The sequence below is a fragment of the Heterodontus francisci genome, chromosome 28 (genome assembly GCF_036365525.1).
Source record: "Heterodontus francisci isolate sHetFra1 chromosome 28, sHetFra1.hap1, whole genome shotgun sequence".
Classification (NCBI taxonomy): Eukaryota; Metazoa; Chordata; class Chondrichthyes; order Heterodontiformes; family Heterodontidae; genus Heterodontus; species Heterodontus francisci.
The window spans coordinates 23,538,780-23,564,326 of record NC_090398.1 but is presented as its reverse complement, the minus strand read 5'-3'; the positions used below and the strand labels follow the sequence as shown (position 1 = coordinate 23,564,326).

General features: G+C 51.2%; 1 protein-coding gene across 3 annotated transcripts in view; it reads left to right on the top strand.

The window, feature by feature from the left end:
- Nucleotides 1–868: 868 nt before the first annotated feature.
- Nucleotides 869–25,547, top strand: part of LOC137385136 (NACHT, LRR and PYD domains-containing protein 3-like) — a 116,370-nt gene continuing 91,691 nt past the window's right edge. For 2 of the 3 annotated variants that reach the window (XM_068059978.1, XM_068059976.1), the window contains exons 1-2: nucleotides 869–935; nucleotides 15,641–15,924. The gene's annotated coding sequence lies outside the window, so the exon portion shown is untranslated. Of the gene's footprint in view, nucleotides 936–15,640; nucleotides 15,925–24,176; nucleotides 24,243–25,547 lie in introns of those variants that run through there. The other variant, XM_068059977.1, reaches the window with a different exon arrangement.

The window sequence follows — 25,547 nt, the reverse complement described above, 5'->3', positions numbered from 1 at the left end:
GTCACTGGACAGTGATCAGGAGCAGGAACCCTGGCAGATTTCCCCCGCTCTCTAACTGAGGAATCACAGGACAGGGATTGGGAGTAGGAACCCTGGCTCATTTCCCACTCTCTCTAAACCAGAGGTCACTGGACAATGATCAGGAGCAGAAATCCTGGCTGAATTCCCCCTCTCTAACACAGGGATCACTGGACTGTGATCAGGAGCAGAAATCCTGGCTGAATTCCCCCTCTCTAACACAGGGATCACTGGACTGTGATCAGGAGCAGAAATCCTGGCTGAATTCCCCCTCTCTAACACAGGGATCACTGGACTGTGATCAGGAGCAGCAATCCTGGCTGAATTCCCCCTCTCTAACACAGGGATCACTGGACTGTGATCAGGAGCAGAAATCCTGGCTGAATTCCCCCTCTCTAACACAGGGATCACTGGACTGTGATCAGGAGCAGCAATCCTGGCTGAATTCCCCCTCTCTAACACAGGGATCACTGGACTGTGATCAGGAGCAGAAATCCTGGCTGAATTCCCCCTCTCTAACACAGGGATCACTGGACTGTGATCAGGAGCAGGATCCCTGGCTGACTTCCTCTCTGTCCAATTTAGGAGTGAAAGGACAGGGATCAGGAGCAGGATCCCTGGCTGATTTCCTCTCACTCTAACCCAAGTGTCACTGGATGGCTCCCTTGCAGCAGTTTGATACTGAATTTCAGTGAAGATCGATGAAAACACACTCCACACGCAGGCGCAGTGTGACAACACCATCTCCGCGCAGGCGCACTGTGATAACCGCCTCACCGCGCAGGCGCAATGTGATACCCACTCCCCGCGCAGGCGCAATGTGATAACCCCCTCACCGCGCAGGCGCTGTTTTATTTACCAGGCCCTGAACCGGGGGTTTCCGGTGATTGATGTCGCGCGCAGCTCCGTGATTAACGGTGAGAAATAGAATCACATCTAATGTCAATATAAATCATTGTTTATAACATTACAGTGTTAATATCTAGTGTTAGTGTTTTGGCATAATTACAGCGAATAGTCCGGGGTGAGTTAAATTACCTGAGAAAAACTCCAGAAATAAAAATGCGGAAACCACAGAAAAACAAGACAGTGAATAACCCGGGGAGGATGGACCCAGTGTGATCAGACAGTGAATAACCCGGGGAGGATGGACCCAGTGTGATCAGACAGTGTGTAACCCAGGGAGGATGGACCCAGTGTGATCAGACAGTGTGTAACCCGGGGAGGATGGACCCAGTGTGATCAGACAGTGTGTAACCCGGGGAGGATGGGCCCAGTGAGATCAGACAGTGTGTAACCCGGGGAGGATGGACCCAGTGAGATCAGACAGTGTGTAACCCGGGGAGGATGGACCCAGTGTGATCAGATAGTGTGTAACCCGGGGAGGATGGACCCAGTGTGATCAGACAGTGTGTAACCCGGGGAGGATGGACCCAATGTGATCAGACAGTGTGTAACCCGGGGAGGATGGACCCAGTGTGATCAGACAGTGTGTAACCCGGGGAGGATGGACCCAGTGTGATCAGACAGTGTGTAACCCGGGGAGGATGGACCCAGTGTGATCAGACAGTGTGTAACCCGGGGAGGATGGACCCAGTGTGATCAGACAGTGTGTAACCCGGGGAGGATGGACCCAGTGTGATCAGACAGTGTGTAACCCGGGGAGGATGGACCCAGTGTGATCAGACAGTGTGTAACCCGGGGAGGATGGACCCAGTGTGATCAGACAGTGTGTAACCCGGGGAGGATGGACCCAGTGTGATCAGACAGTGTGTAACCCGGGGAGGATGGACCCAGTGTGATCAGACAGTGTGTAACCCGGGGAGGATGGACCCAGTGTGATCAGACAGTGTGTAACCCGGGGAGGATGGACCCAGTGTGATCAGACAGTGAGTAACCCGGGGAGGATGGACCCAGTGAGATCAGACAGTGTGTAACCCGGGGAGGATGGACCCAGTGTGATCAGACAGTGTGTAACCCGGGGAGGATGGACCCAGTGTGATCAGACAGTGTGTAACCCGGGGAGGATGGACCCAGTGTGATCAGACAGTGAGTAACCCGGGGAGGATGGACCCAGTGAGATCAGACAGTGTGTAACCCGGGGAGGATGGACCCAGTGTGATCAGACAGTGTGTAACCCGGGGAGGATGGACCCAGTGTGATCAGACAGTGTGTAACCCGGGGAGGATGGACCCAGTGTAATCAGACAGTGTGTAACCCGGGGAGGATGGACCCAGTGTGATCAGACAGTGTGTAACCCGGGGAGGATGGACCCAGTGTGATCAGACAGTGTGTAACCCGGGGAGGATGGACCCAGTGTAATCAGACAGTGTGTAACCCGGGGAGTATGGACCCAGTGAGATCAGACAGTGTGTAACCCAGGGAGGATGGACCCAGTGTGATCAGACAGTGTGTAACCCGGGGAGGATGGACCCAGTGTGATCAGACAGTGTGTAACCCGGGGAGGATGGACCCAGTGTGATCAGACAGTGTGTAACCCGGGGAGGATGGACCCAGTGTGATCAGACAGTGAGTAACCCGGGGAGGATGGACCCAGTGAGATCAGACAGTGTGTAACCCGGGGAGGATGGACCCAGTGTGATCAGACAGTGTGTAACCCGGGGAGGATGGACCCAGTGTGATCAGACAGTGTGTAACCCGGGGAGGATGGACCCAGTGTGATCAGACAGTGTGTAACCCGGGGAGGATGGACCCAGTGTAATCAGACAGTGTGTAACCCGGGGAGGATGGACCCAGTGTGATCAGACAGTGTGTAACCCGGGGAGGATGGACCCAGTGTGATCAGACAGTGTGTAACCCGGGGAGGATGGACCCAGTGTAATCAGACAGTGTGTAACCCGGGGAGGATGGACCCAGTGAGATCAGACAGTGTGTAACCCGGGGAGGATGGACCCAGTGTGAACAGACAGTGTGTAACCCGGGGAGGATGGACCCAGTGTAATCAGACAGTGTGTAACCCGGGGAGGATGGACCCAGTGTGATCAGACAGTGTGTAACCCGGGGAGGATGGACCCAGTGAGATCAGACAGTGTGTAACCCGGGGAGGATGGACCCAGTGTGAACAGACAGTGTGTAACCCGGGGAGGATGGACCCAGTGTGATCAGACAGTGAGTAACCCGGGGAGGATGGACCCAGTGAGATCAGACAGTGTGTAACCCGGGGAGCATGGACCCAGTGTGATCAGACAGTGTGTAACCCGGGGAGGATGGACCCAGTGTGATCAGACAGTGTGTAACCCGGGGAGGATGGACCCAGTGTGATCAGACAGTGTGTAACCCGGGGAGGATGGACCCAGTGTAATCAGACAGTGTGTAACCCGGGGAGGATGGACCCAGTGTGATCAGACAGTGTGTAACCCGGGGAGGATGGACCCAGTGTGATCAGACAGTGTGTAACCCGGGGAGGATGGACCCAGTGTAATCAGACAGTGTGTAACCCGGGGAGGATGGACCCAGTGAGATCAGACAGTGTGTAACCCAGGGAGGATGGACCCAGTGTGATCAGACAGTGTGTAACCCGGGGAGGATGGACCCAGTGTGATCAGACAGTGTGTAACCCGGGGAGGATGGACCCAGTGTGATCAGACAGTGTGTAACCCGGGGAGGATGGACCCAGTGTGATCAGACAGTGAGTAACCCGGGGAGGATGGACCCAGTGAGATCAGACAGTGTGTAACCCGGGGAGGATGGACCCAGTGTGATCAGACAGTGTGTAACCCGGGGAGGATGGACCCAGTGTGATCAGACAGTGTGTAACCCGGGGAGGATGGACCCAGTGTGATCAGACAGTGTGTAACCCGGGGAGGATGGACCCAGTGTAATCAGACAGTGTGTAACCCGGGGAGGATGGACCCAGTGTGATCAGACAGTGTGTAACCCGGGGAGGATGGACCCAGTGTGATCAGACAGTGTGTCACCCGGGGAGGATGGACCCAGTGTAATCAGACAGTGTGTAACCCGGGGAGGATGGACCCAGTGAGATCAGACAGTGTGTAACCCGGGGAGGATGGACCCAGTGTGAACAGACAGTGTGTAACCCGGGGAGGATGGACCCAGTGTAATCAGACAGTGTGTAACCCGGGGAGGATGGACCCAGTGTGATCAGACAGTGTGTAACCCGGGGAGGATGGACCCAGTGAGATCAGACAGTGTGTAACCCGGGGAGGATGGACCCAGTGTGAACAGACAGTGTGTAACCCGGGGAGGATGGACCCAGTGTGATCAGACAGTAAATAACCCGGGGAGGATGGACCCAGTGTGATCAGACAGTGTGTAACCCGGGGAGGATGGACCCAGTGAGATCAGACAGTGTGTAACCCGGGGAGGATGGACCCAGTGTAATCAGACAGTGAATAACCCGGGGAGGATGGACCCAGTGTGATCAGACAGTGTGTAACCCGGGGAGGATGGACCCAGTGAGATCAGACAGTGTGTAACCCGGGGAGGATGGACCCAGTGAGATCAGACAGTGAATAACCCGGGGAGGATGGACCCAGTGTGATCAGACAGTGTGTAACCCGGGGAGGATGGACCCAGTGTGATCAGACAGTGTGTAACCCGGGGAGGATGGACCCAGTGTGATCAGACAGTGTGTAACCCGGGGAGGATGGACCCAGTGAGATCAGACAGTGTGTAACCCGGGGAGGATGGACCCAGTGTGTAACCCGGGGAGGATGGACCCAGTGTGATCAGACAGTAAATAACCCGGGGAGGATGGACCCAGTGAGATCAGACAGTAAATAACCCGGGGAGTATGGACCCAGTGAGATCAGACAGTGTGTAACCCGGGGAGGATGGACCCAGTGAGATCAGACAGTGAATAACCCGGGGAGGATGGACCCAGTGTGATCAGACAGTGTGTAACCCGGGGAGGATGGACCCAGTGTGATCAGACAGTGTGTAACCCGGGGAGGATGGACCCAGTGTGATCAGACAGTGTGTAACCCGGGGAGGATGGACCCAGTGAGATCAGACAGTGTGTAACCCGGGGAGGATGGACCCAGTGTGTAACCCGGGGAGGATGGACCCAGTGTGATCAGACAGTAAATAACCCGGGGAGGATGGACCCAGTGTGATCAGACAGTGTGTAACCCGGGGAGGATGGACCCAGTGTAATCAGACAGTGAATAACCCGGGGAGGATGGACCCAGTGTGATCAGACAGTGTGTAACCCGGGGAGGATGGACCCAGTGAGATCAGACAGTGTGTAACCCGGGGAGGATGGACCCAGTGAGATCAGACAGTGAATAACCCGGGGAGGATGGACCCAGTGTGATCAGACAGTGTGTAACCCGGGGAGGATGGACCCAGTGTGATCAGACAGTGTGTAACCCGGGGAGGCTGGACCCAGTGAGATCAGACAGTGTGTAACCCGGGGAGGATGGACCCAGTGAGATCAGACAGTGTGTAACCCAGGGAGGATGGACCCAGTGTGATCAGACAGTGTGTAACCTGGGGAGGATGGACCCAGTGTGATCAGACAGTGTGTAACCCGGGGAGGATGGACCCAGTGTGATCAGACAGTGTGTAACCCGGGGAGGATGGACCCAGTGAGATCAGACAGTGTGTAACCCGGGGAGGATGGACCCAGTGTGATCAGACAGTGTGTAACCCAGGGAGGATGGACCCAGTATGATCAGACAGTGTGTAACCCGGGGAGGATGGACCCAGTGAGATCAGGCAGTGTGCAACCCGGGGAGGATGGACCCAGTGAGATCAGACAGTGAACAACCTGGGGAGGATGGACCCAGTGAGATCAGACAGTGTGTAACCCGGGGAGGATGGACCCAGTGTGATCAGACAGTGTGTAACCCGGGGAGGATGGACCCAGTGAGATCAGACAGTGAACAACCTGGGGAGGATGGACCCAGTGTGATCAGACTGTGTGTAACCCGGGGAGGATGGACCCAGTGAGATCAGGCAGTGTGCAACCCGGGGAGGATGGACCCAGTGAGATCAGACAGTGAACAACCTGGGGAGGATGGACCCAGTGAGATCAGACAGTGTGTAACCCGGGGAGGATGGACCCAGTGTGATCAGACAGTGTGTAACCCGGGGAGGATGGACCCAGTGTGATCAGACAGTGTGTAACCCGGGGAGGATGGACCCAGTGTAATCAGACAGTGTGTAACCCGGGGAGGATGGACCCAGTGAGATCAGACAGTGTGTAACCCAGGGAGGATGGACCCAGTGTGATCAGACAGTGTGTAACCCGGGGAGGATGGACCCAGTGTGATCAGACAGTGTGTAACCCGGGGAGGATGGACCCAGTGTGATCAGACAGTGTGTAACCCGGGGAGGATGGACCCAGTGTGATCAGACAGTGAGTAACCCGGGGAGGATGGACCCAGTGAGATCAGACAGTGTGTAACCCGGGGAGGATGGACCCAGTGTGATCAGACAGTGTGTAACCCGGGGAGGATGGACCCAGTGTGATCAGACAGTGTGTAACCCGGGGAGGATGGACCCAGTGTGATCAGACAGTGTGTAACCCGGGGAGGATGGACCCAGTGTAATCAGACAGTGTGTAACCCGGGGAGGATGGACCCAGTGTGATCAGACAGTGTGTAACCCGGGGAGGATGGACCCAGTGTGATCAGACAGTGTGTCACCCGGGGAGGATGGACCCAGTGTAATCGGACAGTGTGTAACCCGGGGAGGATGGACCCAGTGAGATCAGACAGTGTGTAACCCGGGGAGGATGGACCCAGTGTGAACAGACAGTGTGTAACCCGGGGAGGATGGACCCAGTGTAATCAGACAGTGTGTAACCCGGGGAGGATGGACCCAGTGTGATCAGACAGTGTGTAACCCGGGGAGGATGGACCCAGTGAGATCAGACAGTGTGTAACCCGGGGAGGATGGACCCAGTGTGAAGAGACAGTGTGTAACCCGGGGAGGATGGACCCAGTGTGATCAGACAGTAAATAACCCGGGGAGGATGGACCCAGTGTGATCAGACAGTGTGTAACCCGGGGAGGATGGACCCAGTGTAATCAGACAGTGAATAACCCGGGGAGGATGGACCCAGTGTGATCAGACAGTGTGTAACCCGGGGAGGATGGACCCAGTGAGATCAGACAGTGTGTAACCCGGGGAGGATGGACCCAGTGAGATCAGACAGTGAATAACCCGGGGAGGATGGACCCAGTGTGATCAGACAGTGTGTAACCCGGGGAGGATGGACCCAGTGTGATCAGACAGTGTGTAACCCGGGGAGGATGGACCCAGTGTGATCAGACAGTGTGTAACCCGGGGAGGATGGACCCAGTGAGATCAGACAGTGTGTAACCCGGGGAGGATGGACCCAGTGTGTAACCCGGGGAGGATGGACCCAGTGTGATCAGACAGTAAATAACCCGGGGAGGATGGACCCAGTGTGATCAGACAGTGTGTAACCCGGGGAGGATGGACCCAGTGTAATCAGACAGTGAATAACCCGGGGAGGATGGACCCAGTGTGATCAGACAGTGTGTAACCCGGGGAGGATGGACCCAGTGAGATCAGACAGTGTGTAACCCGGGGAGGATGGACCCAGTGAGATCAGACAGTGAATAACCCGGGGAGGATGGACCCAGTGTGATCAGACAGTGTGTAACCCGGGGAGGATGGACCCAGTGTGATCAGACAGTGTGTAACCCGGGGAGGCTGGACCCAGTGAGATCAGACAGTGTGTAACCCGGGGAGGATGGACCCAGTGAGATCAGACAGTGTGTAACCCAGGGAGGATGGACCCAGTGTGATCAGACAGTGTGTAACCTGGGGAGGATGGACCCAGTGTGATCAGACAGTGTGTAACCCGGGGAGGATGGACCCAGTGTGATCAGACAGTGTGTAACCCGGGGAGGATGGACCCAGTGAGATCAGACAGTGTGTAACCCGGGGAGGATGGACCCAGTGTGATCAGACAGTGTGTAACCCAGGGAGGATGGACCCAGTATGATCAGACAGTGTGTAACCCGGGGAGGATGGACCCAGTGAGATCAGGCAGTGTGCAACCCGGGGAGGATGGACCCAGTGAGATCAGACAGTGAACAACCTGGGGAGGATGGACCCAGTGAGATCAGACAGTGTGTAACCCGGGGAGGATGGACCCAGTGTGATCAGACAGTGTGTAACCCGGGGAGGATGGACCCAGTGAGATCAGACAGTGTGTAACCCGGGGAGGATGGACCCAGTGAGATCAGACAGTGTGTAACCCGGGGAGGATGGACCCGGTGAGATCAGACAGTGAATAACCCGGGGAGGATGGACCCAGTGTGATCAGACAGTGTGTAACCCGGGGAGGATGGACCCAGTGTGATCAGACAGTGAATAACCCGGGGAGGATGGACCCAGTGTGATCAGATAGTGAATAACCCGGGAGGATGGACCCAGTGTGATCAGACAGTGAATAACCCGGGGAGGATGGACCCAGTGTGATCAGACAGTGTGTAACCCAGGGATGATGGACCCAGTGTGATCAGACAGTGTGTAACCCGGGGAGGATGGACCCAGTGTGCTCAGACAGTGTGTAACCCGGGGAGGATGGGCCCAGTGAGATCAGACAGTGTGTAACCCGGGGAGGATGGACCCAGTGAGATCAGACAGTGTGTAACCCGGGGAGGATGGACCCAGTGTGATCAGATAGTGTGTAACCCGGGGAGGATGGACCCAGTGTGATCAGACAGTGTGTAACCCGGGGAGGATGGACCCAATGTGATCAGACAGTGTGTAACCCGGGGAGGATGGACCCAGTGAGATCAGACAGTGTGTAACCCGGGGAGGATGGACCCAGTGTGATCAGACAGTGAATAACCCGGGGAGGATGGACCCAGTGTGATCAGACAGTGAATAACCCGGGGAGGATGGACCCAGTGTGATCAGATAGTGAATAACCCGGGAGGATGGACCCAGTGTGATCAGACAGTGAATAACCCGGGGAGGATGGACCCAGTGTGATCAGACAGTGTGTAACCCAGGGAGGATGGACCCAGTGTGATCAGACAGTGTGTAACCCGGGGAGGATGGACCCAGTGTGATCAGACAGTGTGTAACCCGGGGAGGATGGGCCCAGTGAGATCAGACAGTGTGTAACCCGGGGAGGATGGACCCAGTGAGATCAGACAGTGTGTAACCCGGGGAGGATGGACCCAGTGTGATCAGATAGTGTGTAACCCGGGGAGGATGGACCCAGTGAGATCAGACAGTGTGTAACCCGGGGAGGATGGACCCAGTGTGATCAGACAGTGTGTAACCCGGGGAGGATGGACCCAGTGAGATCAGACAGTGTGTAACCCGGGGAGGATGGACCCAGTGTGATCAGACAGTGTGTAACCCGGGGAGGATGGACCCAGTGTGATCAGACAATGTGTAACCCGGGGAGGATGGACCCAGTGTGATCAGACAGTGTGTAACCCGGGGAGGATGGACCCAGTGAGATCAGACAGTGTGTAACCCGGGGAGGATGGACCCAGTGAGATCAGACAGTGTGTAACCCGGGGAGGATGGACCCAATGAGATCAGACAGTGTGTAACCCGGGGAGGATGGACCCAGTGTGATCAGACAGTGAATAACCCGGGGAGGATGGACCCAGTGTGATCAGACAGTGTGTAACCCGGGGAGGATGGACCCAGTGTGATCAGACAGTGTGTAACCCGGGGAGGATGGACCCAGTGTGATCAGACAGTGAATAACCCGGGGAGGATGGACCCAGTGTGATCAGACAGTGTGTAACCCGGGGAGGATGGACCCAGTGTGATCAGACAGTGTGTAACCCGGGGAGGATGGACCCAGTGTGATCAGACAGTGTGTAACCCGGGGAGGATGGACCCAGTGTGATCAGATAGTGTGTAACCCGGGGAGGATGGACCCAGTGTGATCAGACAGTGTGTAACCCGGGGAGGATTGACCCAGTGTGATCAGACAGTGTGTAACCCGGGGAGGATGGACCCAGTGAGATCAGACAGTGTGTAACCCGGGGAGGATGGACCCAGTGAGATCAGACAGTGTGTAACTCGGGGAGGATGGACCCAGTGAGATCAGACAGTGTGTAACCCGGGGAGGATGGACCCAGTGAGATCAGACAGTGTGTAACCCGGGGAGGATGGACCCAGTGTGATCAGACAGTGTGTAACCCGGGGAGGATTGACCCAGTGAGATCAGACAGTGTGTAACCCGGGGAGGATGGACCCAGTGAGATCAGACAGTGTGTAACCCGGGGAGGATGGACCCAGTGTGATCAGACAGTGTGTAACCCGGGGAGGATGGACCCAGTGTGATCAGACAGTGTGTAACCCGGGGAGGATGGACCCAGTGTGATCAGACAGTGAATAACCCGGGGAGGATGGACCCAGTGTGATCAGACAGTGTGTACCCCGGGTACGATGGACCCAGTGTTATCAGACAGTGTGTAACCCGGGGTGGATGGACCCAGTGAGATCAGACAGTGTGTAACCCGGGGAGGATTGACCCAGTGAGATCAGACAGTGTGTAACCCCGGGAGGATGGACCCAGTGTGATCAGACAGTGTGTAACCCGGGGAGGATTGACCCAGTGAGATCAGACAGTGTGTAACCCCGGGAGGATGGACCCAGTATGATCCGACAGTGTGTAACCCGGGTACGATGGACCCAGTGTAATCAGACAGTGTGTAACCCGGGGTGGATGGACCCAGTGAGATCAGACAGTGTGTAACCCGGGGAGGATGGACCCAGTGTGATAAGACAGTGTGTAACTCGGGGAGGATGGACCCAGTGAGATCAGACAGTGTGTAACCCGGGGAGGATGGACCCAGTGTGATAAGACAGTGTGTAACTCGGGGAGGATGGACCCAGTGAGATCAGACAGTGTGTAACCCGGGGAGGATGGACCCAGTGTGATCAGACAGCGTGTCACCTGAGGTGGATGGTCCCAGTGTGATCAGACAGTGTGTAACCCGGGGATGATGGACCCAGTGTGATCAGACAGTGTGTAACCCGGGGAGGATGGACCCAATGTGATCAGACAGTGTGTAACCCGTGGAGGATGGACCCAGTGAGATCAGACAGTGTGTAACCTGAGGAGGATGGACCCGGTGTGATCAGACAGTGTGTAACCCGGGGATGATGGACCCAGTGTGATCAGACAGTGTGTAACCCGGGGAGGATGGACCCAATGTGATCAGACAGTGTGTAACCCGGGAAGGATGGACCCAGTGAGATCAGACAGTGTGTAACCCGGGGAGGATGGACCCAGTGAGATCAGACAGTGTGTAACCCGGGGAGGATGGACCCAGTGTGATCTGACAGTGTGTAACCTGGGGAGGATGGACCCAGTGAGATCAGACAGTGTGTAACCCGGGGAGGATGGACCCAGTGAGATCAGACAGTGTGTAACCCGGGGAGGATGGACCCAGTGAGATCAGACAGTGTGTAACCCGGGGAGGATGGACCCAGTGAGATCAGACAGTGAATAACCCGGGGAGGATGGACCCAGTGTGATCAGACAGTGTGTAACCCGGGGAGGATGGACCCAGTGTGATCAGACAGTGTGTAACCCGGGGAGGCTGGACCCAGTGAGATCAGACAGTGTGTAACCCGGGGAGGATGGACCCAGTGAGATCAGACAGTGTGTAACCCAGGGAGGATGGACCCAGTGTGATCAGACAGTGTGTAACCTGGGGAGGATGGACCCAGTGTGATCAGACAGTGTGTAACCCGGGGAGGATGGACCCAGTGTGATCAGACAGTGTGTAACCCGGGGAGGATGGACCCAGTGTGATCAGACAGTGTGTATCCCGGGGAGGATGGACCCAGTGAGATCAGACAGTGTGTAACCCGGGGAGGATGGACCCAGTGAGATCAGACAGTGTGTAACCCGGGGAGGATGGACCCAGTGAGATCAGACAGTGAACAACCTGGGGAGGATGGACCCAGTGAGATCAGACAGTGTGTAACCCGGGGAGGATGGACCCAGTGAGATCAGACAGTGTGTAACCCGGGGAGGATGGACCCAGTGAGATCACACAGTGTGTAACCCGGGGAGGATGGACCCAGTGTGATCAGACAGTGTGTAACCCGGGGCGGATGGACCCAGTGAGATCAGACAGTGAATAACCTGGGGAGCATGGACCCAGTGAGATCAGACAGTGTGTAACCCGGGGCGGATGGACCCACTGAGTTCAGACAGTGAATAACCCGGGGAGGATGGACCCAGTGAGATCAGACAGTGTGTAACCCGGGGAGGATGGACCCAGTGAGATCAGACGGTGTGTAACCCCGGGAGGATGGACCCAGTGAGCTCAGACAGTGTGTAACCCCGGGAGGATGGACCCAGTGTAATCAGACAGTGTGTAACCCGGGGTGGATGGACCCAGTGAGATCAGACAGTGTGTAACCCGTGGAGGATGGACCCAGTGTGATCAGACAGTGAATAACCCGGGGAGGATGGACCCAGTGAGATCAGACAGTTTGTAACCCGGGGAGGATGGACCCAGTGAGATCAGACAGTGTGTAACCCGGGGAGGATGGACCCAGTGAGATCAGACAGTGTGTAACCCCGGGAGGATGGAACCAGTGTGATCATACAGTGTGTAGCCCGGGTACGATGGACCCAGTGTAATCAGACAGTGTGTAACCCGGGGAGGATGGACCCAGTGTGATCAGACAGTGTGGAACTCGGGGAGGATGGACCCAGTGAGATCAGACAAAGTGTAACCCTGGGAGGATGGACCCAGTGTGATCAGACAGTGTGTAACCCGGGGAGGATGGACCCAGTGAGATCAGACAGTGTGTAACCCGGGGAGGATGGACCCAGTGTGATCAGACAGTGTGTAACCCGGGGAGGATGGGCCCTGTGTGATCAGACAGTGTGCAACCCATGGAGGATGGACCCAGTGTGATCAGACAGTGTGTAACCCGGGGAGGATGGACCCAGTGAGATCAGACAGTATGTAACCCGGGGAGGATGGACCCAGTGTGATCAGACAGTGTGTAACCCGGGGAGGATGGACCCCGTGTGATCAGACAATGTGTAACCCGTGGAGGATGGACCCAGTGTGATCAGACAGTGTGTAACCTGGGGGAGGATGGACCCAGTGTGATCAGACAGTGTGTAACCCGGGGAGGATGGACCCAGTGAGATCAGACAGTGAATAACCCGGGGAGGATGGACCCAGTGTGATCAGACAGTGTGGAACCCGGGGAGGATGGACCCAGTGAGATCAGACAGTGTGTAACCCGGGGAGGATGGACCCAGTGAGATCAGACAGTGTGTAACCCGGGGAGGATGGACCCAGTGTGATCAGACAGTGTGTAACCCGGGGAGGATGGACCCAGTGAGATCAGACAGTGTGTAACCCGGGGAGGATGGACCCAGTGAGATCAGACAGTGTGTAACCCGGGGAGGATGGACCCAGTGTGATCAGACAGTGTGTAACCCGGGCAGGATGGATCCAGTGTGATCAGACAGTGTGTAACCCGGGGAGGATGGACCCAGTGAGATCAGACAGTGTGTAACCCGGGGAGGATGGACCCAGTGTGATCAGACAGTGCGTAACCCGGGGAGGATGGACCCAGTGTGATCAGACAGTGAATAACCCGTGGAGGATGGACTCAGTGGGATCAGACAGTGTGTAACCCGGGGAGGATGGACCCAGTGTGATCAGACAGTGTGTAACCCGGGGAGGATGGACCCAGTGAGATCAGACAGTGTGTAACCCGGGGAGGATGGACCCAGTGAGATCAGACAGTGTGTAACCCGGGGAGGATGGACCCAGTGAGATCAGACAGTGAATAACCCGTGGAGGATGGACCCAGTGAGGTCAGACAGTGTGTAACCCGGGGAGGATGGACCCAGTGTGATCAGACAGTGTGTAACCCGGGGAGGAGGGACCCAGTGAGATCAGACAGTGTGTAACCCGGGGAGGATGGACCCAGTGAGATCAGACAGTGTGTCACCCGGGGAGGATGGACCCAGTGAGATCAGACAGTGTGTAACCCGGGGAGGATGGACCCAGTGAGATCAGACAGTGTGTAACCCGGGGAGGATGGACCCAGTGAGATCAGACAGTGTATAACCCGGGGAGGATGGACCCAGTGAGATCAGACAGTGTGTAACCCGGGGAGGATGGACCCAGTGAGATCAGACAGTGTGTAACCCGGGGAGGATGGACCCAGTGAGATCAGACAGTGTGTAACCCGGGGAGGATGGACCCAGTGAGATCAGACAGTGTGTAACCCGGGGAGGATGGACCCAGTGAGATCAGACAGTGTATAACCCGGGGAGGATGGACCCAGTGAGATCAGACAGTGTGTCACCCGGGGAGGATGGACCCAGTGTGATCAGACAGTGTGTCACCCGGGGAGGATGGACCCAGTTGGATCAGACAGTGTGTCACCCGGGGAGGATGGACCCAGTGAGATCAGACAGTGTGTCACCCGGGGAGGATGGACCCAGTGAGATCAGACAGTGTGTCACCCGGGGCGGATGGACCCAGTGAGATCAGACAGTGTGTCACCCGGGGAGGATGGACCCAGTGAGATCAGACAGTGAGTAACCCGTGGAGGATGGACCCAGTGTGATCAGACAGTGTGTAACCCGGGGAGGATGGACCCAGTGTGATCAGACAGTGTGTAACCCGGGGAGGATGGACCCAGTGAGATCTGTCAGTGTGTAACCCGGGAAGGATGGACCCAGTGTGATCAGACAGTGTGTAACCCAGGGAGGATGGACCCAGTGAGATCAGACAGTGTGTAACCCAGGGAGGATGGACCCAGTGTGATCAGACAGTGTGTAACCCAGGGAGGATGGACCCAGTGTGATCAGACAGTGTGTAACCTGGGGAGGATGGACGCAGTGTGATCAGACAGTGTGTAACCCAGGGAGGATGGACCCAGTGTGATCAGACAGTGTGTAACCCGGGAAGGATGGACCCAGTGTGATCAGACAGTCTGTAACCGGGGAGGATGGACCCAGTGTGATCAGACAGTGTGTAACCCAGGGAGGATGGAGACAATGAGATCAGACAGTGACCTTCAGCGGCCGATTCCCAAAGCTCTGGAATTCCCTGCTTAAATCCCTCTGCCTGTGAGGCGGTCAGTAAACTGCACTCTGCTGAATAAGATTTTTGTCACCTGTGCAAATATTTCCTGACATTGTTGGCTGCTAAATGTTGTTTAGTAAGGGGCCTGTGAACTAATTTGGATTGTTTAACTGCAGTTAAGGTGCTAACTAAGTGGAGTCTGGTGCTGATAACTGAAGATGTGTAGAATTGTAATATAATGCTAACTACAGGCATGTGGAATTGCAGTGGATTCGTAACTGCACAGTAAGAGGGTTATGATATCGTGATAACTGCAGTGTTCAGGAATGACAAGATACCAAAAGCTGCAGTTATGTAACATTGATCACTGTATCTTGGGCATCTGTTTCATATTAAATATTACAGCTACATCATAATGTAGTATTGATGATCCATTTGCCAAGGGTCGAATGCAACAGAAGAAATGGAACTGCGTTTGTGTTAGGCGTTTTTAGTGGGTAAGCGATACTGCGCAATATTTTGAAACATTTTCCCATGGAATCGTCGGGTAATCTTACCTTACCAGGTTGCTTGTCCTAATTTTTTGATTCGTTTCATAGGCTGTGTATGTCGCTGTCAAGGAAGCATTTGTTGTCCATCCCTAATTGCCTTTAAGAAGGTGGTGGTGAGCTGCCTTCGTGAATCACTGAAGTCCATGTGGTGTAGGTACGCCCACAGTGCTGTCAGGAAGGGTGTTCCAGGATTTTGATCCATCGACAGTGAAGGAACAGAAACATATTTCCAAGCCAGGATGGTGTGTGACTTGGAGGGGAACTTGCAGATGTTGGTGTCCTTCTAGGTGGTAGAGGTCGCGTGTTTGGAAGGAGCTGTCGAAGGAGGCTTGGTGAGTTACTGCAGTGCATCTTGCATATGCTACACACTGCTGCCACTGTGCATTGGTGGTGGAGAGAGTATATGTTTGAAGTGTTGGATGGGGTGCCAATCAAGTGAGCTGCTTTGTCCTGGACAGTGTCGACCTTCCCAACTGGCGTTGCAGCTGCACTCATTCAGGCAAGTGGAGAGTAATCCATCATACCTCAGACATGTGCCTTGTAGATGGTGGACAGGCTTTGGGGAGTCAGGAGGTGAGTTACCACAAAATTCCCAGCCTCTGACTGGCTCTTGTAGCAGTGGAATTACATGGCTGGTGCAATTAGATTTCTGGTCAGTGGTAACCCCCATAATGAGGAATTCAGCAATGGTAATGCCGTTGACCATCCAGGGGAGATGGATAGATTATCTCTTGATGGAGGTGGTCATTGCCTGGCACTTGTGTGGCGCGAATGTCACTTGTCACTTTTAAGCCCAAGCATGAATGTTGTCCATATTGACACAGACTGATTCAGTATCTGAACAATTATGAATGGTACTGAACTTTCACTTTGTTTTTTTATATTCATCCAAGGGATCTAAGTGCCTCTGGCAAGGCCAATATTTGTTCACTGTCCCTACTTACCCTTGAGAAGTTGGTGGTGAGGTGCCTTCTTGAACCTCTGCAGTCCATATGGTCTAGTTGCACCAACAGCGCTGTTCAGCAGGGAGGTCAAGGCTTTTGACCCAACGTCAGGTCAGGAATGGCAATATATTTCCAAGTCAGGATGGTGTGTGGCTTTGAGGGGAACTTCCAGGTGGTGGTGGTTGCATGCATTTTCTGCCCTTGTCCTTCTAGGGGGTCGAAGTCGTGTATTTGGAATATGCTATCCAGGGAGGCTTGTCGAGTTGCTGTAGTGCATCTTGTTGATGGCATATATATCTGCCACTGTATGTCGGTGGTGGAGGGGCTGCCAATCAAGCAGACTGCTTTGTCCTGAATGGTGTTAAGCTTCTTGAGTGTTGTTTGAGCTGCACTCATCCAGGCAAGTGGAGATTATTCCATCATATTCCTGTCTTGTGCCTTGTAGATGGTGGATAGACTTTGGGGAATCAGGAAGTGAGTCACCACAGAATTCCCAGCCTCTGACCTGCTCTTGTGGCCATGGACTTAATTGGCTGGTGCAGTGAAGATTCTGGTCAGTGGTAACTCTCTTAATGGAGGATTCAGCAATGTTAATGCTGTTGAATGTAAAGGTGACAGGGTTTGATGATCTCTTGTTTTTGATGGTCATTGCCCAGCATTTGTGCAGCACAAATATTTTTTGTCACTTACCAGCCCAAGCCTGGATGTTGTCCAGGTCTTGCTGCATCGGGCACGGAATGCTTCAGTATCTGAGGAATTACAGATTGTACTGAACAGTACAATCATCTGTGAACATCCTCATTTCTGATCATATGATGGAGGGAAGGTCAGTGAAGCAGCAGAAGATGGTTGTGCAATTCAACCCAGGTCCTGTCCTGTCTGTACAGGTGGAAGTGAAAGATAGCACGGCTCCATTAGAGGAAGATCAGGGCACTACTCCCAATGTCATGTCCCACATTCAGAAATCTTCAAAGTTAAACCAGATCATCCTCTCTGGTTTTCTTAAAGTATTATTTTAATATTCCCCAGCAGCTCCCACTTAGCCAATGGAGCAGAGAATGAATGTTCATAAACTGCTGTCTGGTTACATCTTGTGGGCTGGACCAGCTACAGATGAGCTGGGTTAGGGGCGCTGCACAGCCGGGACCACAGACCATCTCCACTGAGGCAGATTATTTGAATTACGCCAATGCCAGCGAGCCTTGTGCACTGACGACACACATCAGTAAATTCCGACTTGGCTGCCCTTGGTTAATGGACAGAAAACCCGGGGCAGAGAATCCGCTATTCTCTGGCGTGCAGTGTCCATGCCAACAGTACCAAGCCATATTGATATTATTATTGATAATATGCCGCGTGTTTCAGGAGTGCCAGCCACTGTTAATGAATTAATATATATTTCATATCCAACCATCAAAATAAAGAAACGGACAGGTCTCAGCCAAAAGCTGGGTTTTACTGTTCATACTTACTTCCCATTGTTTCTTCTGTTTATTAATTTAGCAGTTACTGCTGGATTTAGTGATTAATTCAATGTAAGTTGGTGAGCAAACTATGACAAGACGTTACTTTTTCACTATACATTTTTGAACTCGATTAAAATTGATTATTTTGCGTTGTCTCAGAATAAAAGGTTCTCAGTGGTCACCTGATCCAGCTTCCAGCCTTGGCTATTAAACTGAAAACAGTGTTTTTCCTTTTGCATTCTGGATCAGGGTTGTCCAACATACGGACTGCAAGCTAGTATCTGGCCAACCAAAGGTTTCCATTTGGCCCGCGGGTGTAAACTGTACCTGGGATCATTCCTCATCCTTCCCAGGGCTCCGTGACTGGAAATGGGAAATTTCGCTTTGTCGTCTTGCAGAGCGGCCGTTTTAAAAATATCGTGCTGAGATTCACAGCTCAGCTGCTGAAGCAGGAACGCACTTCCCAACTTGGACAGATTTGGGGTTATTCAACTTTTTTCAAAAGCCTGCCAGGAACCCCCGAATCTGTCCAATGTTGGGAAGCGCGTTCCAGTTTCAGCAGCTGTGGAGATCAGCACGATGTTTTTAAACAAACTGACCCAGCACAAAGCTACTGTGCTGAGTGCTCCCGCTGAGTGCAGCTGTCAATGAGAGGGAGAAGGGGTGGGAGGAACAAAAATAGAGAGTGGGGGACAGAGAAAGAGACAGGCAACAGAGAGAGAGGAAAACAAAGAGAGGGGAACAGAGAGGGAGAGGAGGGAAACCAAAGAGGGGGAACAGAGAGAGTTGAGCAAACAAAGAGAGAGAGGAGGCAGAGAGAGATGGGAAAACAAAAAGAGAGAGGGGTGGGGAGCGGGGGAGCGGCAGATAGAGAGAAAAGGGGGGCAGAGAGAGGGAGGGGAGAGAGAGGGGGTCAGAGAGAGAAAGAGAGGGGGGGAGCAGAGAGAGAGAGAGAGAGGGAGGGGGACAGAAAGAGAGAGGGGGCAGAGACAGAGAGAGAGGGGGGATCAACACAGAGAGGGGGGAAACACAGGGAGAGACAGAGACAGAGAGGTCAAGATCACTCCTGACAGATGGATATCTATCCAGAGTACTCTGCATCGCTGTACCAAGTGTGCAAGCAGAGATTGACTGCTTATACAAGCAAAAACAATGCCAGGTATGATGCTAAATCAGTTTTCAATGTAGTGATGAGGAAGTAAGTCAATAAATTACTGTTTTCATTTAAAGCTTCTTCACAAAACTGCACTTTCGTTGTTGTTTTTATTAGTAAGATCATTTTTAAGGCCTTTATCTTTCGAAATTTCCTTACTGGCTCCCTGGACTGAACAAAAATCATAAAGTGGCACTCCGCCCGGTAAGGTTGGATAACCCTGTTCTAGATTCATTGCTGTACTCGTTCAATACAAATCACGTGAATATTGTTGGGACCTGCGTTCAGCAGGAAATAAAAACACCTTGTTTACCCCGTTAAGCAGTAACTGGAGGTTTATGAAATGTAATATTTGTAATAGTCACATTCCTTGCACTTCTGAAATAGCAGATCTTTTGGCATTGAATTCAGTATGTTGGCAGCAATTTAATCAGTTACTGCTAATGTTTTTAAAGGGTTAGATGGCTTAAGACAGTTTGATTGTCGGAGGTGACAATGTCTATTTCTAAAAATATGACTCTTATCTATGGTTTACTGTAGATTCTGAAGCTGCTTAAATGTCCTGTTCAGCAAGAACTGACAGACCTGATTCACTGAATGCACTGTCAGGTCTGGTGGTGTAGAAGACCCCCTATTGGAATTGCAGCTTTTGCAGTCGTCGTCAGGCAGAAGTGCCGAGTGGATGATCCATCTCGGCCTCTTCCTGAGGTCCCCAGCATCACAGATGCCAATTTTCAGCCAATTTGATTCACTCCATGTGATATCAAGAAACGGCTGAAAGTGTTGGATACTAATTATAAGTATCCAAGTAACTTACTGCTCAGAAACAACAGATTTATAACCTAATTTTACTATCATTGACGTCATATTAAAATTATTGCAAGAATCCAGAATATGTTCCTACTCCTGGACGGACAAATAAGTAGAGAGCATTTTATACTGAATGTTTCAACTTCTTTTGGATATAAATTGGAGCCAACGCCTCCTGAACTGAGATATGACAGATTGTTGCATTCCTTTTTACATTTTTTACAATCTTTTTTTGCATTTATTTCATTTCATTTGAGTTTGTTCAGTTTGCTTACCCACTGTTTTTTTCAGGTTGTTTTTCTTCAGGTTTGCACTTGCTGATGTTCAATATTCAGTATATTCACACCTAATCTGTACTAATGCTTTGTCTTTCAACACACCATTAACATATTGTTTGCCTTTGCTCCGTGACCTTTTGGTCAGCTATGTGGCCTGGTCCAATCTGCACCTTCTCCTTTGTTATCTCTTGCCCAACCCCCACCTCACTTGTTTATAATCTGTGACTTTTCTAATATTTGTCAGTTCCGAAGAAGGGTCACTGACCCGAAACGTTAACTCTGCTTCTCTTTCCACAGATGCTGCCAGACCTGCCGAGTGAATCCAGCATTTCTTGTTTTTGTTTCAGATTTCCAGCATCCGCAGTATTTTGCTTTTATGACAGATTGTTGCCAGGGCAAAAATACCTCAAAACGAACATCACATATTCTGAAATAAAAGCAAAATACTGCGGGTGCTGGAAATCTGAAATAAAAACAGAAAGCACTAGAAACACTCAGCAAGTCTGGCAGCGACTGTGGAGAGAGAAGTAAAGTTCACGTTGAATGGCTTTGACCAAAGGTCACTGACCTGAAACATTAACTCTGCTTCTCTGTCGACAAATGCTGCCAGACCTGCTGAGTTTTTTCAGTGCTTTCTGTTTTTATATTACGTGTTCTGAGTTCAGTTAAGAGGAAGATTATCATTCAGCCAGGTTTTCTAGCTGTGAAGCTTTTTTGTTGTTCATTCAGGAGATGTGGGCATCGCTGGCAAAGCCAGCATTTATTTCCCAGTCCTAATTGCCTTGTAGATGGTGGTGGGTGAGCCACCTTCTTGAACTGTTGCAGGTGCACCCACATTGTTCTTAGGGAGGGAGTTCCAGAACTTTGATCCAGCAGCAGCGCAGAAACAGTGATATATTTCCAAGTTGGGATGATGTGTGACTTGGAGGGGAAGTTGCAGATGGTGGTGTCCCCACATGTCTGCTGCCGTTTTCTTTCTAGTTGGCAGAGGCCGCGGGTTTGGAAGGTGCTGTCGAAGGAGGATTGGTGAGTTACTGCAGTGCATATTGCATACGGAGAACGCTGCTTCCACTGTTCATCAGTGGTGGATGGAGTGAATGTTGAAGGTGGCGGATAGGTGCCAATCAAGTGAGCTACTTTGTGCTGGATGGTGTCGAACTTCTTGAGTGTTGTTGGAGCTGCACCCATCTAGGCAAGTGGAGAGTATTCCATCACACTCCTAATTTGTCCCTTGTAGATAGTGGACAGGCATTGGGAGTCAGGAAGTGAGTTTCTCACAGCAGAATTCCTAGCCTCTGACCTTCTGTAGGAGCTACAGGATTTATATAGCTGGTGCAGTTCAGTTTCTGGTCATTGTTAACCCCCATAATGGGGTGGGGGGAGGGGTTTAGCAATAGTATTACTGTTAAACGTCACTGCAGGCTGGTTAGATTATCTCTTGTTGGAGATGGTAATTGCCCGACATTTGGGTGGCTTGAATGTAACTTGTCACTTATCAGCCCAAGCCTGAATGTTGTCCAGGTTTGCTTCACAGACACAGACTGGTTCAGTGTCTGAGGAGTTGTAAATGGTACCGTCTTACTTTTTAAAAATTCCTTTAAAGGATGTGAGTGTCTTTGACAAGGCCAACATTGGTTCCCCGTACGTAATTGCCCTTGAGAAGTTGATGGTGATCTGCCTTCTTGAAGCACTGTACTCCATATGGTGTAGTTACACCAACAGTGCTGTTAGGGCCGGAGTTCAAGGATTTGAGCCAACATCAGTGGAGGAACGTGTAGAAGTGAGGGGAACTTCCAGGTGGTGGTGTTCACATGCATCTGCTGCCCTTGTCCTTCTAGGTGGTCGAGGTCATGTATTTGGAAGGTGCTGTCCAAGGACGCTTGGTGAGTTGCTGCTGTACATCTTGTTGACGGAACACACTGCGTGCTGGTGGTGGAGGGGGTGCAGATCAAGCAGGCTGCTTTGTCCTGGAAGGTCCCATGAATGTTTTGGAGATGCACCCATCCAGGCGTTTGGAGAGTATTCCATCAGAATCCTGCCTTGTGCCTTGTAGATGGTGGACAAGTTTTGGGGAGTCAGGAGGTGGGTTGCACCCTGCAGAATTCTGAATCTCTGACCTGCTCTTGTAGCCATGGAATTACATGGCTGGTGCAGTGTAGATTCTGGTTAATGGTAATCTCCATAATTGGTGGGGGGTGGGGGAGGGGGCGGTCAGTGACAGTAATGCCGTTGAACGTCAAGGCGAGATATTTATAGTATGTCTTGTTGGGGATGATCATTGCCTGGCAGTTGTGTGGCATGAATGTTACCTGTCACTTATCAGCCCAAGCCTGAATGTTGTCCTGATCTTGCTGCATCTGGACACAGAATGCTTCAGTATCTGAGGGGTTAGGAATGGTACTGAACTATGTACAACCATCAGTGAACATCCCCACTTCTGATCATATGATGGAGGGAAGGTCATTGAAGCAGCTGAAGATGGTTGTGCAATTCAGCCCAGGTCCCACCCTGTCTGTACAGGTGGAAGTGAAAGATAGCACGGCTGCATTAGAGGAAGATCAGGGCACTACTCCCAGTGTCATGTCCCACATTCAGAAATCTTCAAAGATTACCCTTTCTGATTTCTTAAAGTATTTTTTTAAATTTTCCCCAGCAGCTCCCACAGAGCCATACACTGGCCAATCGAGCAGGGAATGGACGTTAAACTGATGTCTGGTTGTATCTTGTGGACTGGACCAGGTACAGATGTTCTGGGCTAGGGTACTGCACAGCTGGGACCGTAGAACCACCCCTCTCCTGTACACTGAGGTGGATTATTTGATTTGTGCCAATGCAGGCGAGTCTTGTGCACTGACGACACACATCAGTAAATGCCGGGTTTGCTGTCCTTGGTTAATGAACAGAAAACCCTGGGCAGAGAATCTGCCATTCTCCGGTGTACAGTGTCCACACCGACAGCACCAACTCGGAAATTAACAACTTTTATGGCCCCTGTCATATTGATATTATGCTGCGTGTTTTGTTAGTGCCAGCCATTGTTACTGAATTAGGATATATTTCACATCCAACCATCAAAATAAAGAAAGGGACAGGTCTCAGTCAAAAACTGGGTTTTACGATTCGCACTTATTACCCATTGTTATATCTGTTTCTCAGTTCCTGTTGGATTTAATGATTAATTCAATGTAAGTTGTTGATAGAACGATGACAGGACGTTACTTTATCAGTATACATTTTTAAACTTGATTAAAATGGATTATTTTGTGTTCTCAGAATGAAAGGTATAGTGGTCACCTGATCCAGCTCCCAGCCTCGACCGAGGGTTTTTATTAAACTGAGAACAGTGTTTGTCCTGTTACATTGTAGATTCATTGCTGTCCTCGTTCAACACAAATCACCTGGTTATTGTTGGGACCTGCTTTCAGCAGGAAATGAAATGACCATGTTTCAGCCCTTTAAACACTAACTGGAGTTTTATGAAATGTATGTTGTAATAGTCACAATCCTTGCACTGATGAAATATCAGATGTGTTGGCTTTAAGTGCAGTTTGTTACCAATAATTTAAAAGGTTACTGTGAACATTTACAGAGTTATATGGATCAAGAGAGTTCGATTGTCAGAGTTGACGAGGTCTGTTTCTAAAAAAAAAAAAGACTCAATTGATGTTTTTTTCCTGTAGATTCTGGAGCTGCTTAATGTCCTGTACAGCAGGAACTAACAGTGCATTCAGTCAATCCGCAGTGTCGGGTCTGGTGGTGTAGAAAATCTGTTATTGGAATTGCAGCTTCCTGCTTAGAAAACCTGGCTGAATGATAATCTTCCACTTAACTGAAATCAGAACACGTGATGTTCCTTTTCGGTTATTTTTGATGAGCGATTTCCTCTATTGCCCTGGTAACAATCTGTCAGATCTCAGTACAAGAGGCGTTGGTTCCATGTTATAGCTGAAGGAAGTTGAAACATTCAGTATAAAATTCTGTCTTTCTGGCAGTCCAGGGGTAAGAACATCTGCGTTCCTGGAATAATTTTAATACAATGTCTGTAACAGTAAAATGAGGTTATAAAGCTGTTATGTCTGAGCAGTAGGTTACTTGGATAATTATAATTAATAAGACTTGCACTTGCTGTTGTCTAATACTTTTCTTAAATTGATGATGCTTGTTTACATGGAGCATACTATTTCAGATGCCTCGCAGAACTGGGGGCACTGCAGTGAATATTGTTACGACCAGGTGAGAAAGGTGTCTCAGGGTCTTTTGCTGTCTTCACCAGGTCTTATTGTAACAGTGTTTTGAGCTCCCCCTTTGTGAATCCTTGTTCACAGCTTTCCAATTATCAGGCCAAGAAATGAGCATAAAAAGGCATTCTTCGGTTTAAAGCAGAAAAGTACCATTTATTAAACCTTAAACTTAAACTCTAATGCGGTTAACGCCTACGGATATATGAAGCACCCACGCTTGCATGCACACGTGATACACACATGCAAATAAGGAAAGAAAAGAGCAGAAGAAAAATAAAAGAGGTTTGATGCAGTCGCCAAAGGGGGTTTCCTGTTACTGTTTCTGTGTTTCCAGCTCGCCGTAGAGTCTTTGATTGCAGACAGCTTTTTGTAGTGAGCCAGTATTCTTCTTAAACCTTGTTCACTGTGGGAGAGTTTTCTCTCTTGGGGTTCATATGTCTTCAATGGTTTCTGAAGCTGGTTAGAGCGAGATAAGAGCAGACAGGAGAGAGAGGTTCTCAGTCCAGGAGAAAAGTGCCTTCTGATTTATTTCCTGTTGTAAGTTCACATTCAAAAAAACGTCAACATTCGACCAGACTGGCCCGGCCACGTCTGTTTGTGTATTTGGCCATCTTAATAGTTAAACTGGAATGCTTCAACGTCTGGTAATCAAAAGTCCATTGTGGGTTAAACTGGAGCTAAAGTATTTGACTGTTGATATGGTAATGTCTCTCTGCAGCCAACGTCTCCAATTGTTGTTCTTCACCAACCATAGTTTATAATCAATGTTAATGTGGCGAAATGAATTTTTCCTCATTAGTGGCAGGTGGGGGGCTTGCCTGACAATATTCATGCAGGTCTGGTCTGCTATTCTGGCCAATACAGACAGAAGTAGTGCAAAGCCATTTCAGTTCATCTGTCTAAGCATGAGCAAGGCCAGTGAGATTCACTTATAATGAATTAAATGCCTTATTTATAACAGACACTTCTTGTAATTTCCCACATTGCTGCTGGTCCAACTCAGCACCTGTTACATTCACTTCCAGTTACACACCAGACATTTCCCATCACTATTGCTCTCCTA